General features: G+C 42.4%; 1 long non-coding RNA gene across 1 annotated transcript; it reads right to left on the reverse strand.

Annotated features, from left to right (window-relative positions):
• Positions 1-5,218: 5,218 nt before the first annotated feature.
• Positions 5,219-11,044, reverse strand: LOC117130814. Its single transcript, XR_004454092.1, has 2 exons — positions 10,822-11,044; positions 5,219-5,662 (listed from the first exon to the last, which is right to left on the reverse strand). It is a non-coding gene; the product is annotated as an uncharacterized LOC117130814 (long non-coding RNA).
• Positions 11,045-12,452: the final 1,408 nt, after the last annotated feature.

The following is a 12,452-nucleotide window of genomic DNA, read 5'->3' on the forward strand; positions in this document are numbered from 1 at the left end:
TCTGCCTTAACTGCATCTTAGACTTGAATCCAAGTGCATCAACCTAAGGCAGCAACAACACTCTAAGCTTTATTATACTACTCGGTTTCAATCAATGAAAGTAAACAGGATCAGACACATCTAGTATCCTATACAATCATTATAGAACCGAGGCAAGCTTTTCAACTCTCAATCACCATTCACAACTCTCTAGTATCTTGGGACAGATTCTAAACATTTCATATCTAGCAATCTTTAAACATCCACAAGTTTTCAATCACAACACACAACCTGTCAATATACTCAAGCTTTATACAAAAGGAAAGAACTTTCTTACAGCCAAGGACCTTTGTATAGATCCTTGATTCCATTGGACAGATTCTGAGTTGTTAGTGTGCACTCCAACGCCTCCATCTTCCATGGACCTTTCCTTTTGAACCACCATGTCTTAGCTCCCACCTTTCTCCATGTTGTACACGCCACACCAGTACAAGCAGCAAGCTTTCTTCTTGAGAAACTTCTTCTTGGACTTTGAATAGCAAGAACCCGGAACTGGCTTTGTTAGAGAGGGTAGCTAATCCGCTCCATTGTCTTTGTTTCCTTGGGTCTTCTTTCTTCAAGGGCGACATGGGATGATGAGAAACAGCAGCAGACAGCTTCTGGACTCCAGGATGAACACGTCTGCCTCTTGAGGTGTTGAACAGCCGGATAGAACAGACAGCTTCTTCTTGGTTGAAATGGACATGGTAGTGAGCTCTGAGGTTTGCGGAAGCTTCAACCAGATTCAGATGAACCTGGCTCTGATACCATATGAGATTTTCAGAGATCTCAGGTTGTGTGTGTGTATAAGCTCCAATGGAGCAAGCTGAGAAGATTAGAGTTTGTTTTAGGTGATTTTAGAGAGAGAGTTTATAAGAGTGTTTATGTGTTTACTTAAATCAGAAACAAGAGACTTTGAGAGATTAAGAGTATAAGAAAGGGAGAGATTAGAGAGAATCTGATTCAAGAACACATTTCATTATGAAGTGGAGAGGGGAAATCCCCCAAACTCCCTTAAGGGTTTACAAAATCGCCCACACATCTCCTTTTATAAGGTTTACAACTTTGCATTCTCATAAACCTAAATCTAATGGATAATATTAACTTGAGATGAATGGAAGGCTAGGATGTAAGCTTGGTATTGCAATCTGTGTGATGTCTTGTGATTGGCTGAGGGCTGATGATGCTTCATTGGTTGATTTGAATCTGTTCAAAGGGGAAGGCTGGCCTCTTATTGGATAATCCTAGGCGCCTCCTAATGTAGCCTTTCTTGTGTCCAGATTCATGATCAGTATACAGCCAAGGGACAGCTCACGCCAGCTCACTCCTTGCTGTGCCTTATCCACAAGTGGTCCCAACATTCAAACGAAGACATTGGCGCCTCTTGGCTTCTTCACACAATCAGCCAACGCCATTCTTCTTACTTGGGACTCAAGTTAGGCTGATAACAATCCTTAGAGCATGTACAGATCATGTCATGTCCGTACATAGACGCCCTAAGTTTGCACCAAGCCTAAGACTCACAAATGGCCGAGTATACACCTTTGGTACGTCCACCATCCGTACTGATTCATACTAGGCCGTACATGGCTGTACCAGCCTCGCCCTATCTTTGTACACTCGCCCATTTGCTCCTCAATACTCTTCTAAGTCTCTCCTAGACTTTGTCCTTGCTTAGAACCACCATCAGATCACCTCTAGCTCTCTTAAGACACTTCACCACTCTTGATAGGCATTCTCTAAAGCTCTTGCCCTATCTTTGCACAAGCTCCATCTCAACTCTACACCTTTAGCTTCTCCATTCCTTTCTTCAAGTTAACATGTAGGAGACTTAGATTGCATCACTAGAACTGATAGTATGGCTAGGTCTCTAAGAAATGCAAATGAATACAATGAAACTAATCATGCATATAAGCCATCTAGTATACTCGCTCACCTTGCTAGTAATCAATCAACTAGACCTCTTATTGTAGATTCAGGTGCATCACATCACATGATTAGTGATACTAAGTTGATTAAGAACATTGTGCCTTCTAAGGGCCATGTGATGATTGCAAATGGTGATAAGGTTCCAATTAAAGGAATAGGAACACTTAAACTGTTTAGTAAAGACTCAAAAGCTTTCTATATGCCTGACTTTACTTCAAACCTATTATCTGTCAAGAAATGTGCAACTGACTTGCAATGCAATGTCATATTTAGTCCTAATGATGTGAAGTTTCAGGATATTGAAAGCAGCAAAGTGACTGGAAAAGGAGTAACAAAAGGAGACTTATATTTGCTTGAAGATCTTGCTCCTGTTTCTGACATTAGCTGCTCTTTTACTACTGCTTCTGTTCCTAGTTTAAATAAAAATGCATTGTGGCATGCTAGACTAGGACACCCTCATAATAAGGCTTTAAAACTGATGTTGCCAGGTGTTTCTTTTGAAAACAATGATTGTGAAGCTTGCATTTTAGGCAAGCATTGTAGAACTGTTTTTCCAAACTCTTCTACGGTTTATGAGGAGTGCTTTGATCTTATTCACTCTGATGTATGGACTGCTCCTTGTTTATCTAGGGAGAATCATAAGTATTATGTCTCATTCATTGATGAAAAATCTAAATACACCTGGTTAACTTTAATTCCAACTAAAGATAGGGTGCTTGATGCATTTAAAAACTTTCAATCCTATGTAACTAACCATTATCAAGCCAAGATTAAGATTTTCAGGTCAGATAATGGAGGAGAATACATTGGACAAGCTTTCAAGCAACACTTATCTCAGTATGGAATTCTTCATCAAACAAGCTGTCCCTACACTCCACAACAGAATGGTGTGGCTGAGAGGAAGAATAGGCACCTTATGGAAGTTGCAAGATCAATGATGTTCCAAGCTAATTTACCTAAGAAGTTTTGGAGTGATGCAGTAGCCACGGCCTGCTATCTAATCAACAGGACTCCCACACTGATCCTGAAAGGGCAGTCACCATTTGAGGTTCTCAACAAACATAAACCCTCATTAGAACATATAAGGATCTTTGGGTGTTTATGTTATGTTTTGATACCCGGGGAGTTGAGAAACAAGCTTGAAGCTAGGAGTACTAAGGCAATGTTTATTGGCTACTCTACAACTCAAAAGGGATACAAGTGTTATAATCCAGACACAAAAGGGTGCTGGTATCAAGGGATGTGAATTTTGTTGAAGAGAGAGGATACTATGAGGAGCAAAACAAAGAAGACTTGAAGGATCTTACCTCGGAAAGAGCCACTACCTTGCGGATCATCTTAGAAAGCATTGGCGTCAAGGTGAGACAAGATCAGCAAGGACCAACGAGTGGTGGCAGCTCAGTAACTCCCACTTCTGATCATGGGGGGGAAAGGAGTGAACCAGAGACAACTCAAGAGAGGAGTAGAGTGTCTGGTACACATGATCAAGATGTGGAAGTAAGTGAACAGCAAGATGGAGCTGAAGCAAGTCAGCTAGGAGAAGAAGAGGCAGTTGAAGTGTCTACTACTTCTGTACCACAAGAAAGTGGAGAAGAATCACAAGTGGAAGTGGAACAACCGGAACCAGCATTGAGAAGAAGCACGCGGATTAGGAGAGATGCTTCCAACTGGGTAAGCACGAGAGTGTACTACAATGCCCAGGCTGTGGAGCATCCTTCTCAAGCTGTGTGTTCCTTTGCTCAATACCCTGAAGAACATTGTGCTTTTATGGTAAACTTGGATGAGAACTACATACCAAGAAGCTATGAAGAGGCAATGATGGATAAAGAATGGAAGGAATCAGTTGGAGCTGAGGCAGGAGCTATGATCAAGAATGATACATGGTATGAGAGTGAGTTACCAAAAGGGAAGAAGGTTGTGACTAGTAGATGGATCTTCACAATCAAGTATAAGGCTGATGGAAAGGTGGAGAGGAAGAAGTCAAGATTGGTTGTAAGAGGCTTTACTCAAACTTATGGAGAAGATTACATTGAGACCTTTGCCCCAGTAGCTAAACTACACACAATCCGGATTGTCTTAAGCTTAGCTGTGAACCTTGGATGGGGCTTATGGCAAATGGATGTGAAGAATGCATTTCTACAAGGAGAGCTGGAGGATGAAGTGTATATGCATCCACCTCCAGGCTTGGAACACTTAGTGAAGAGAGGGAATGTGTTGAGACTGAAGAAAGCTATCTCTGGACTGAAGCAATCACCAAGAGCTTGGTACAACAAGCTGAGTACTACTCTGAATGGCCGAGGCTTCAAGAAGTCTGAACTAGACCACACCCTCTTCACTCTCACCACTCCCTCAGGTATGATTGCACTCCTTGTGTATGTTGATGATATCATTATCACAGGAAGTGATAAGGAAGGTATCATAGCAACCAAGGAGTTCCGTAAATCCATGTTTGAAATTAAAGACTTGGGAGAAATGAAATACTTTCTTGGAATTGAGATATGTAGATCCAAGGAAGGTTTGTTCATGTCCCAAAGGAAGTACACACTTGATCTTTTGAAAGGTGCACGTGCTTATGGAGGCAAGACAGCAAGGATGCCTATGGAGGATGGCTACAAAGTCCCACGAGAGGGGGAGATTGAAGACAGCAAACCTTATCAGGATCCTAAACTCTATAGAAAGCTAGTTGGCAAATTGATTTACCTTACCATAACTAGGCCTGACATTTGTTTTGCTGTGAATCAGGTGAGTCAACACATGCAAGTGCCTAAGGAGCATCATTGGCGTATGGTGGAGAGAATCTTGATGTATCTCAACGGCTCACCTGATCAAGGAGTATGGATGGGTTGCAATGGGAGCACTGAAGTGGTTGGATACTGTGATGCGGATTGGGCTGGTGATAGAGCAGACAGGAGATCAACCACAGGCTATTGCACATTCATTGGAGGCAACTTGGTTACTTGGAAGAGTAAGAAGCAGAAGGTGGTGTCTTGTTCAAGTGCAGATTGGATTTGAGCTGAGGTGAGAGCAAGTGATTTGTGGAAGCTACAGCTCAGGTTCTGATGAACCTGGCTCTGATACCATGTGAGATTTGTAGAGTTCTCTTCTCTAGTTGTGTTTGTGTGTGTATAAACTCCAATGGAGAAAGATGAGAGCTTGCTCTAGGTGATTTAGAAAGAGAGATTGATGAGAGTGTTTACTTAAATCAGAAACAAGAGACTTTGAGAGATTAGAAGATTAGAGACTAAGAAAGGGGTAGATTAAGGGAATCTGATTCAAGAACACATTTTCTTATTTCCAAGAAGTGGAGAGGGGAAATCCCCCTTACTCCCTTAAGGCTCCAAATCGCCATTTACATGCTTATTTATAAGCTCAATAGGTTTACACAATCTGAAACCTAAATCTAATGGATAATATTAACTTGAGTGAATGGATGGTGTAGATGAGATGGTCTTCTTGTAATATCTGAAGAGTTGTGAGGATAAGGTTGGCTGTTCACTTTAATTCAAACCAAGGCAAGCTGGCTCCTTGCTTGTGATTGGCTCTCCTTAGGCTCCTCCTAATCTTCCCATGCATCTGTCCAGGTTCATGGTCGTGGCTCCCTTCTCTTTACTGCAAGAGACAGCCTGTCCAAGACCAGAACTAGCCAATCACACACAAGGAAGCTCCCATTGGTTGTTTGCCTCCACAAAGCATCTTCTTGATGCCTTCTTGATGCCTTCTGTTGAGAAGAGTTGAATATACAAGTGAGGAGTAGTAAGGGGTGAAGACTGAAGAGTGTATGTTAAGCATTGGGGTGATGGGAGAGGTTCACATTGGCATGACCGTACAAGGCCGTACAAGGCCGTACGGTCCGTACACATTCAGACAGGTGAAACCTCGACCGCGGTTACAATAAGTTACCCGAGTAACTTATGAGAAGAGAAGGGGCTTTGGCTGGCTGATCAGACCGTTGGAGGATAAGAGAGGCGCGGCTTTACAGGCTGGCACAGCTGGAAAGGCAAGAGCATCTTTGTCCAAGATCCTAGATGCTCCAAGCATGTGGGAACACTGATTGGCCGAGTTAAAGAGATCTTATCCTACCCTTGTTGACCTCACATGCTTAGCTCCTCTTTATGATTTCGAAAACCCTAATGCTCTCTCTATATATATTGTAACTCTTGTGATTAATAATAAACATACAGTTCTGAGTCTATCTCTCTACATTCATACTCACTTAATCATGATTCTCACCTAAACTCTTCATAATCTCTCATTCTGTTCCTTAATCTACTCTAAATCATTTCATTCTCTTAATCTAATATGGTATCAGAGCCAGGTTGCTCATAGTCTGGTTTCTAATCTCATTAATCTTCAGCTTCATTTCATCTACGGTTGTCCTTTGAAGCATTTGGAATGGAGGAAAGCAAGAGCAAGACTCTCTCGGTTGCGGTTACCTTGAAGGGTGGTACTAACTACCTGCTGTGGTCTCGCTTGGTGAAAGCGGCGGTTGGGAGCAAGGGTCTGTGGAGCCATATCTCTGGTGGAGCTTCAAGACCAGTTGCTAATGAAGAAGAAGGCGGTCAAGAGCTGGTGGTGGCAGATCAAGAGAAGTGGGATCAGGATGACTTGAAGGTGCTTACGGTGCTACATGGGTCACTTGAAGCCTCAATCTTGGAAGCATACAGCTACTGTGAGACGCCAAAGGATCTGTGGGAGACACTCCAAAAGGTCTATGGTAACAAATCTAACCTGAGCCGTGTGTTTGAATTGAAGAGATCAATCAACACACTTGTGCAAGAGGAGGTAGAGTTTACTAAACACTTGGGAAAGTTCAGAGCCTTGTGGTCAGAGCTAGAGATGCTGAGGCCCAACACCACTGACCAAGATGTGCTCATGGAGAGAAGAGAACAAGATCAAGTGTTCGGCCTACTACTCACCTTGAATCCGGTCTTTAATGATCTCATCAAGCACATCTTGAGGTCACCAAAGCTTCCCTCCCTTGAAGATGTGTGTGCTCAGATACAAAAAGAAGAGGGATCAGTTGGGCTGTTCGGAGGCAAGGGGGAGCTCACACTTGCGAACCAAGCTGATACTATCCAGGCAAACAAGGCAGCTTACCGCACTGAAGAAGGGAAGTTTGGAGGGAAGTGTGACCATTGCAAGAAGCAGGGCCACAAGAGGAGCCAATGCTGGATCCTGCACCCTCACCTCAAGCCAGCGAAGTTCCTGAAGGATAAAGAAGCAAGGGCGCATCTGTCTGAAGGGGCAAGTGAAGCTGGAACATCCGGAGCTGGGCAGACAATGCGAGATGGTGAAGGAAAGGCCCTAACTACCCAACACACTCCGGGGAAGAGCACTGATGGTGAGATGATAAGGAGATCAGACATTGATGCCCTCATCAAAGCTCTCAAGGAGAATGGTAACTGTACGAACTCTCCTTTAGGATACTCTCTTGCTGCATCCTATGTAGATAGAACTGATGGATATCTGAGTCATAGTATTGAGACTACTAGAGAACCTAGAACTCTAAACAGCTTGAATGATTTGCCTAGAACCTTTGCAGCTAGTAATGTGATAAAACCATTGATTGTAGATTCAGGAGCTTCTCATCACATGATTAGTGACACTAGTTTGATTAAAAATATAGAACCTGCTTGTGGAAATGTGATGATTGCTAATGGTGATAGAATTGCAATTAAAGGAATAGGAAATCTAAAGCTGTTTGATAAAGAGTCTAAAGCATTTTATATGCCTGAATTCACATCTAATTTATTATCTGTTAAAAGATGTACTACTGATTTGCATTGCAATGTTATCTTTAGTCCTAATGATGTGAAGTTTCAGGATATTGAGACAAGGAAAATGATTGGCAAGGGAGTTACCAAAGGAGAGCTTTATATGCTAGAAGACATAGCTCCTGTTTCCAATTCAAGTTGCTCGTTTAGTTCTACTGCTAGTTTGAATAATAATGCATTGTGGCATGCTAGACTAGGTCACCCACATGTTAGAGCCTTAAGCTTAATGTTACCAGGTGTCATGTTTAAAAATAATGAATGTGAAGCATGTATCTTGGGCAAACATTGTAAGACAGTCTTTAAGAACTCAACTACTATCTATGAAAAATGTTTTGATCTTGTGCATTCTGATGTGTGGACTGCTCCTTGCTTGTCTAGGGAAAACTATAAGTATTTTGTAACATTCATTGATGAAAAATCCAAATACACCTGGTTAACACTCATTAAGACTAAGGATAGAGTTCTTGAGGCATTTAAAAACTTTCAAGCTTATGTATCTAACCATTATAATGCCAAGCTTAAGATTTTCAGATCAGATAATGGTGGGGAATACACAAGCAATGCCTTCAAGCAACATCTAGCCTCACATGGAATCCTTCATCAAACTAGCTGTCCCTACACTCCACAGCAGAATGGAGTGGCTGAGAGAAAGAATCGACACCTCATGGAGGTTGCAAGATCAATGATGTTCCAAACAAATGTCCCAAAGAGATTTTGGAGTGATGCTGTGATCTCAGCCTGCTACTTGATCAATCGGATTCCCACAAGAGTCTTGCAGGATCAATCACCATTTGAAGTGTTAAACAAACTCAAGCCATCCCTAAGCCACTTGAGGGTGTTTGGAAGCCTTTGTTATGTACTGATTCCGGGAGATATGAGGAACAAGCTGGAACCTAAGAGTACTAAGGCTATGTTTGTGGGGTATTCCACTACACAAAGAGGATACAAGTGCTTTGATCCTCAAACAAGAAGACTCCTAGTATCAAGAGATGTGAAGTTTATAGAGACTAAGGGGTACTATGAAGAAAGAAGCTGGGAAGATCTGAAGGATCTAGCTCAACAATCTGACAAGGCTGCAAGCCTTAGGATGATCTTGGACGGTCTTGGGATCAATACAACCCAGGATCCAAAAGGGCGAGAAGCACCAGTTCAAAATGAAGCTGAAGACACACCCCATGCTGATCATGAGGGGGGAAACCAGTCTGATGGAGCTCATGAGAATGAAGGGAGCGTAAGTCCTGATCAACAAGGGATGCAAAATGAAGATGAAACTGAAGAAAGAGATCAGTTTGAGGTACAACCTGAAAGAGGAGAAGAAGTTCTGAATGAAGCGGCAACTAGGGAACCAGGAGTGGAGAGTGATCCACTTATGGAGACAGTGCCGTTAAGAAGGAGCACAAGAGTGAGGAAGGATCCATCTATGTGGATGACATTATCATTACTGGAAGTGATAAGGTTGGAATCCAAGAGACCAAAGACTACCTTAAATCTGTGTTTGAAATCAAGGATTTAGGGGAAATGAAATACTTTCTTGGAATTGAGATTTGTAGATCCAAGGAAGGTTTATTCATGTCCCAAAGGAAGTATACACTTGATCTTTTGAAAGATGCAGGTAAACTTGGAGGACAAACTGCTAAGATGCCAATGGAGGATGGGTACAAGTACCAAGAGAGGGGGAGCTTGAAGACAGCAAGCTGTTCCATGACCCTAAGCTTTATAGGAAGCTAGTGGGTAAGCTAATCTACTTAACTATCACACGACCTGATATCTGTTTTGCTGTGAATCAGGTTAGCCAGCATATGCAAGCTCCAAAGGATCACCATTGGAGAATGGTGGACAGAGTGCTTAGCTATCTCAACGGATCACCAGGCCAAGGAGTTTGGATGGGATGCAATGGGAATACAGAAGTAGTTGGCTATTGTGATGCAGATTGGGCTGGAGATAGAGCAGACAGAAGATCTACAACCGGTTACTGCACCTTCATTGGAGGGAACCTTGTGACTTGGAAGAGCAAGAAGCAGAAAAGTAGTCTCCTGCTCAAGTGCTGAAGCTGAGTATAGGGCAATGCTGAAGCTTACCAATGAGTTAGTGTGGATCAAGGGGATCTTGAAGCACATTGAGATTGAGCAAGCGGCGCCAATGACAATGCATTGCGACAATCAGGCTGCAATTCACATTGCATCTAACTCAGTATTTCATGAGAGAACCAAGCATATTGAAGTGGATTGTCACAAGGTAAGGCAGATGATAGTCTTGGGAGTGATCCTGCCATGCTACACAAGAAGTGAAGATCAGTTGCTGATGTGTTTACTAAAGCCGCAAGGATGAAGACAATGGAGTCCATCTACATCAGGTTAGGGCTCATTGATCTCTCAGCCAAGAGCTGATCCCCTTCCTATGAGGTCTTTACTCTTTTTCCTCATCAAAGTTTTGTCCCAATGGGTTTTCTTTGATGAGGTTTTTAATGAGGAAGATCTCATAGTGTCCAAGCTTAGACTTCACAAAGCTAAGTTTGAGGGGGAGTGTTGAGAAGAGTTGAATATACAAGTGAGAGTAGTAAGGGGTGAAGACTGAAGAGTGTATGTTAAGCATTGGGGTGATGGGAGAGGTTCACATTGGCATGACCGTACAAGGCCGTACAAGGCGTACGGTCCGTACACATTCAGACAGGTGAAACCTCGACCGCGGTTACAATAAGTTACCGAGTAACTTATGAGAAGAGAAGGGGCTTTGGCTGGCTGATCAGACCGTTGGAGGATAAGAGAGGCGCGGCTTTACAGGCTGGCACAGCTGGAAAGGCAAGAGCATCTTTGTCCAAGATCCTAGATGCTCCAAGCATGTGGGAACACTGATTGGCGAGTTAAAGAGATCTTATCCTACCCTTGTTGACCTCACATGCTTAGCTCCTCTTTATGATTTCGAAAACCCTAATGCTCTCTCTATATATATTGTAACTCTTGTGATTAATAATAACATACAGTTCTGAGTCTATCTCTCTACATTCATACTCACTTAATCATGATTCTCACCTAAACTCTTCATAATCTCTCATTCTGTTCCTTAATCTACTCTAAATCATTTCATTCTCTTAATCTAATACCTTCTTGATTCCAAACGACCAGGGCCTTCTCCCAACACCCTAAGATTGCACAAAGCCTCCTTGACATGTTCTGATCACGCCCTAAGCTTGCACATCTTGTCCCGGACTTTGCACAATCTCAAAACATCTCAAATGGACGAGTTGTGATCTCTCGGGTCGTACCGGTCCGTACATATCCGTACATGGCCGTACAGCCTCGCCCTATCTTTGCACACTCGCCCATTTGCTCCTCACACTCACTTCTAAGTCTCTCCTAGACTTTGACCTTGCTTAGAACATCCATCAGATCACTTCTGGACACCTTTAGACTCCTCATCACTCTTGATAGGCAATCTCTAAAGCTCTTGCCCTATCTTTGTACAAGATCCATCTCAACTCAACACCTCTAGCTCCTCCATTCCTTTCTTCAAGTTAACACTTCTTGCCAACTCCTATGAGATTTATCAACTTCCTGGTGATTCTCCACCACTTTATGTATCCAAATCAAGCTTCATACAAAGTGATTCATCCTGGTTTGATTGGAACGACGAAGAAGCTGTGCTATTCCAAACTGGGAAACTGGAATCACCTGATTTGAAAGTGGGATAACTTCTTCTTGCCAACTCCTATGAATTTATTCAACTTCCTGGTGATTCTCCACCACATTATGTATCCAAATCAAGCTTCTCACAAAGAGATCATCCAGGTTTGATTGGAACGACAAATAAGCTGTCCTATTCCCAAACTGGGAAACTGGAATCACCTGATTTGAAAGTGGGATAACTTCTTCATCCACAACTCCTATGAGATTTATTCAACTTCCTGGTGATTCTCCACCACTTTATGTATCCAAATCATGCTTCTCACAAAGAGATTCATCCAGGTTTGATTGGAACGGCGAATAAGCTGTCCAATTCCGAACTGGGAAACTGGAATCACCTGATTTGAAAGTTGGATAACTTCTTCATCCCAACTCCTATGAGATTTATTCAACTTCCTGGTGATTCTCCACCACTTTTATGTATCCAAATCAAGCCTCTCACAAAGTGATTCATCCTGGTTTGATTGGAACGACGAAGAAAGCTGTGCTATTCCCAAACTGGGAAACTAGAATCACCTTATTTGAAAGTGGGTAACTTCTTCATCCCAACTCCTATGAGATTTATTCAACTTCCTGGTGATTCTCCACCACTTTATGTATCCAAATAAATATTCTCACAAAGTGATTCATCCTGGTTTGATTGGAACGACGAAGAAGCTGTAGCTGATCCTATTCAAACTGGGAAACTGGAATCACCTGATTTGAAAGTTGGTAACTTCTTCACCCCAACTCCTATGAGATTTATTCAACTTCCTGGTGATTCTCCACCACTTTATGTATCCAAATCAAGCTTCTCACAAAGTGATTCATCCTGGTTTGATTGGAACGACGAAGAAGCTATGCTATTCCCAAACTGGGAAAACTGGAAATCACCTGATTTGAAAGTGGGATAACTTAGTGTTTCACTCTCCAAATGGATGCAAGGTAACTTCCCAAAGTCTTTTAACTCAGTTACCATAGTAACAATAAAGTTACTGTGGTAAATCTCCAAAGTTACTGCCTGCTCCAAATCCCTTCCTCTATCCATGTATCAACTCTTCATCTCCTCATC

The sequence above is a fragment of the Brassica rapa genome, unplaced genomic scaffold (genome assembly GCF_000309985.2).
Source record: "Brassica rapa cultivar Chiifu-401-42 unplaced genomic scaffold, CAAS_Brap_v3.01 Scaffold0682, whole genome shotgun sequence".
Classification (NCBI taxonomy): domain Eukaryota; kingdom Viridiplantae; phylum Streptophyta; class Magnoliopsida; order Brassicales; family Brassicaceae; genus Brassica; species Brassica rapa.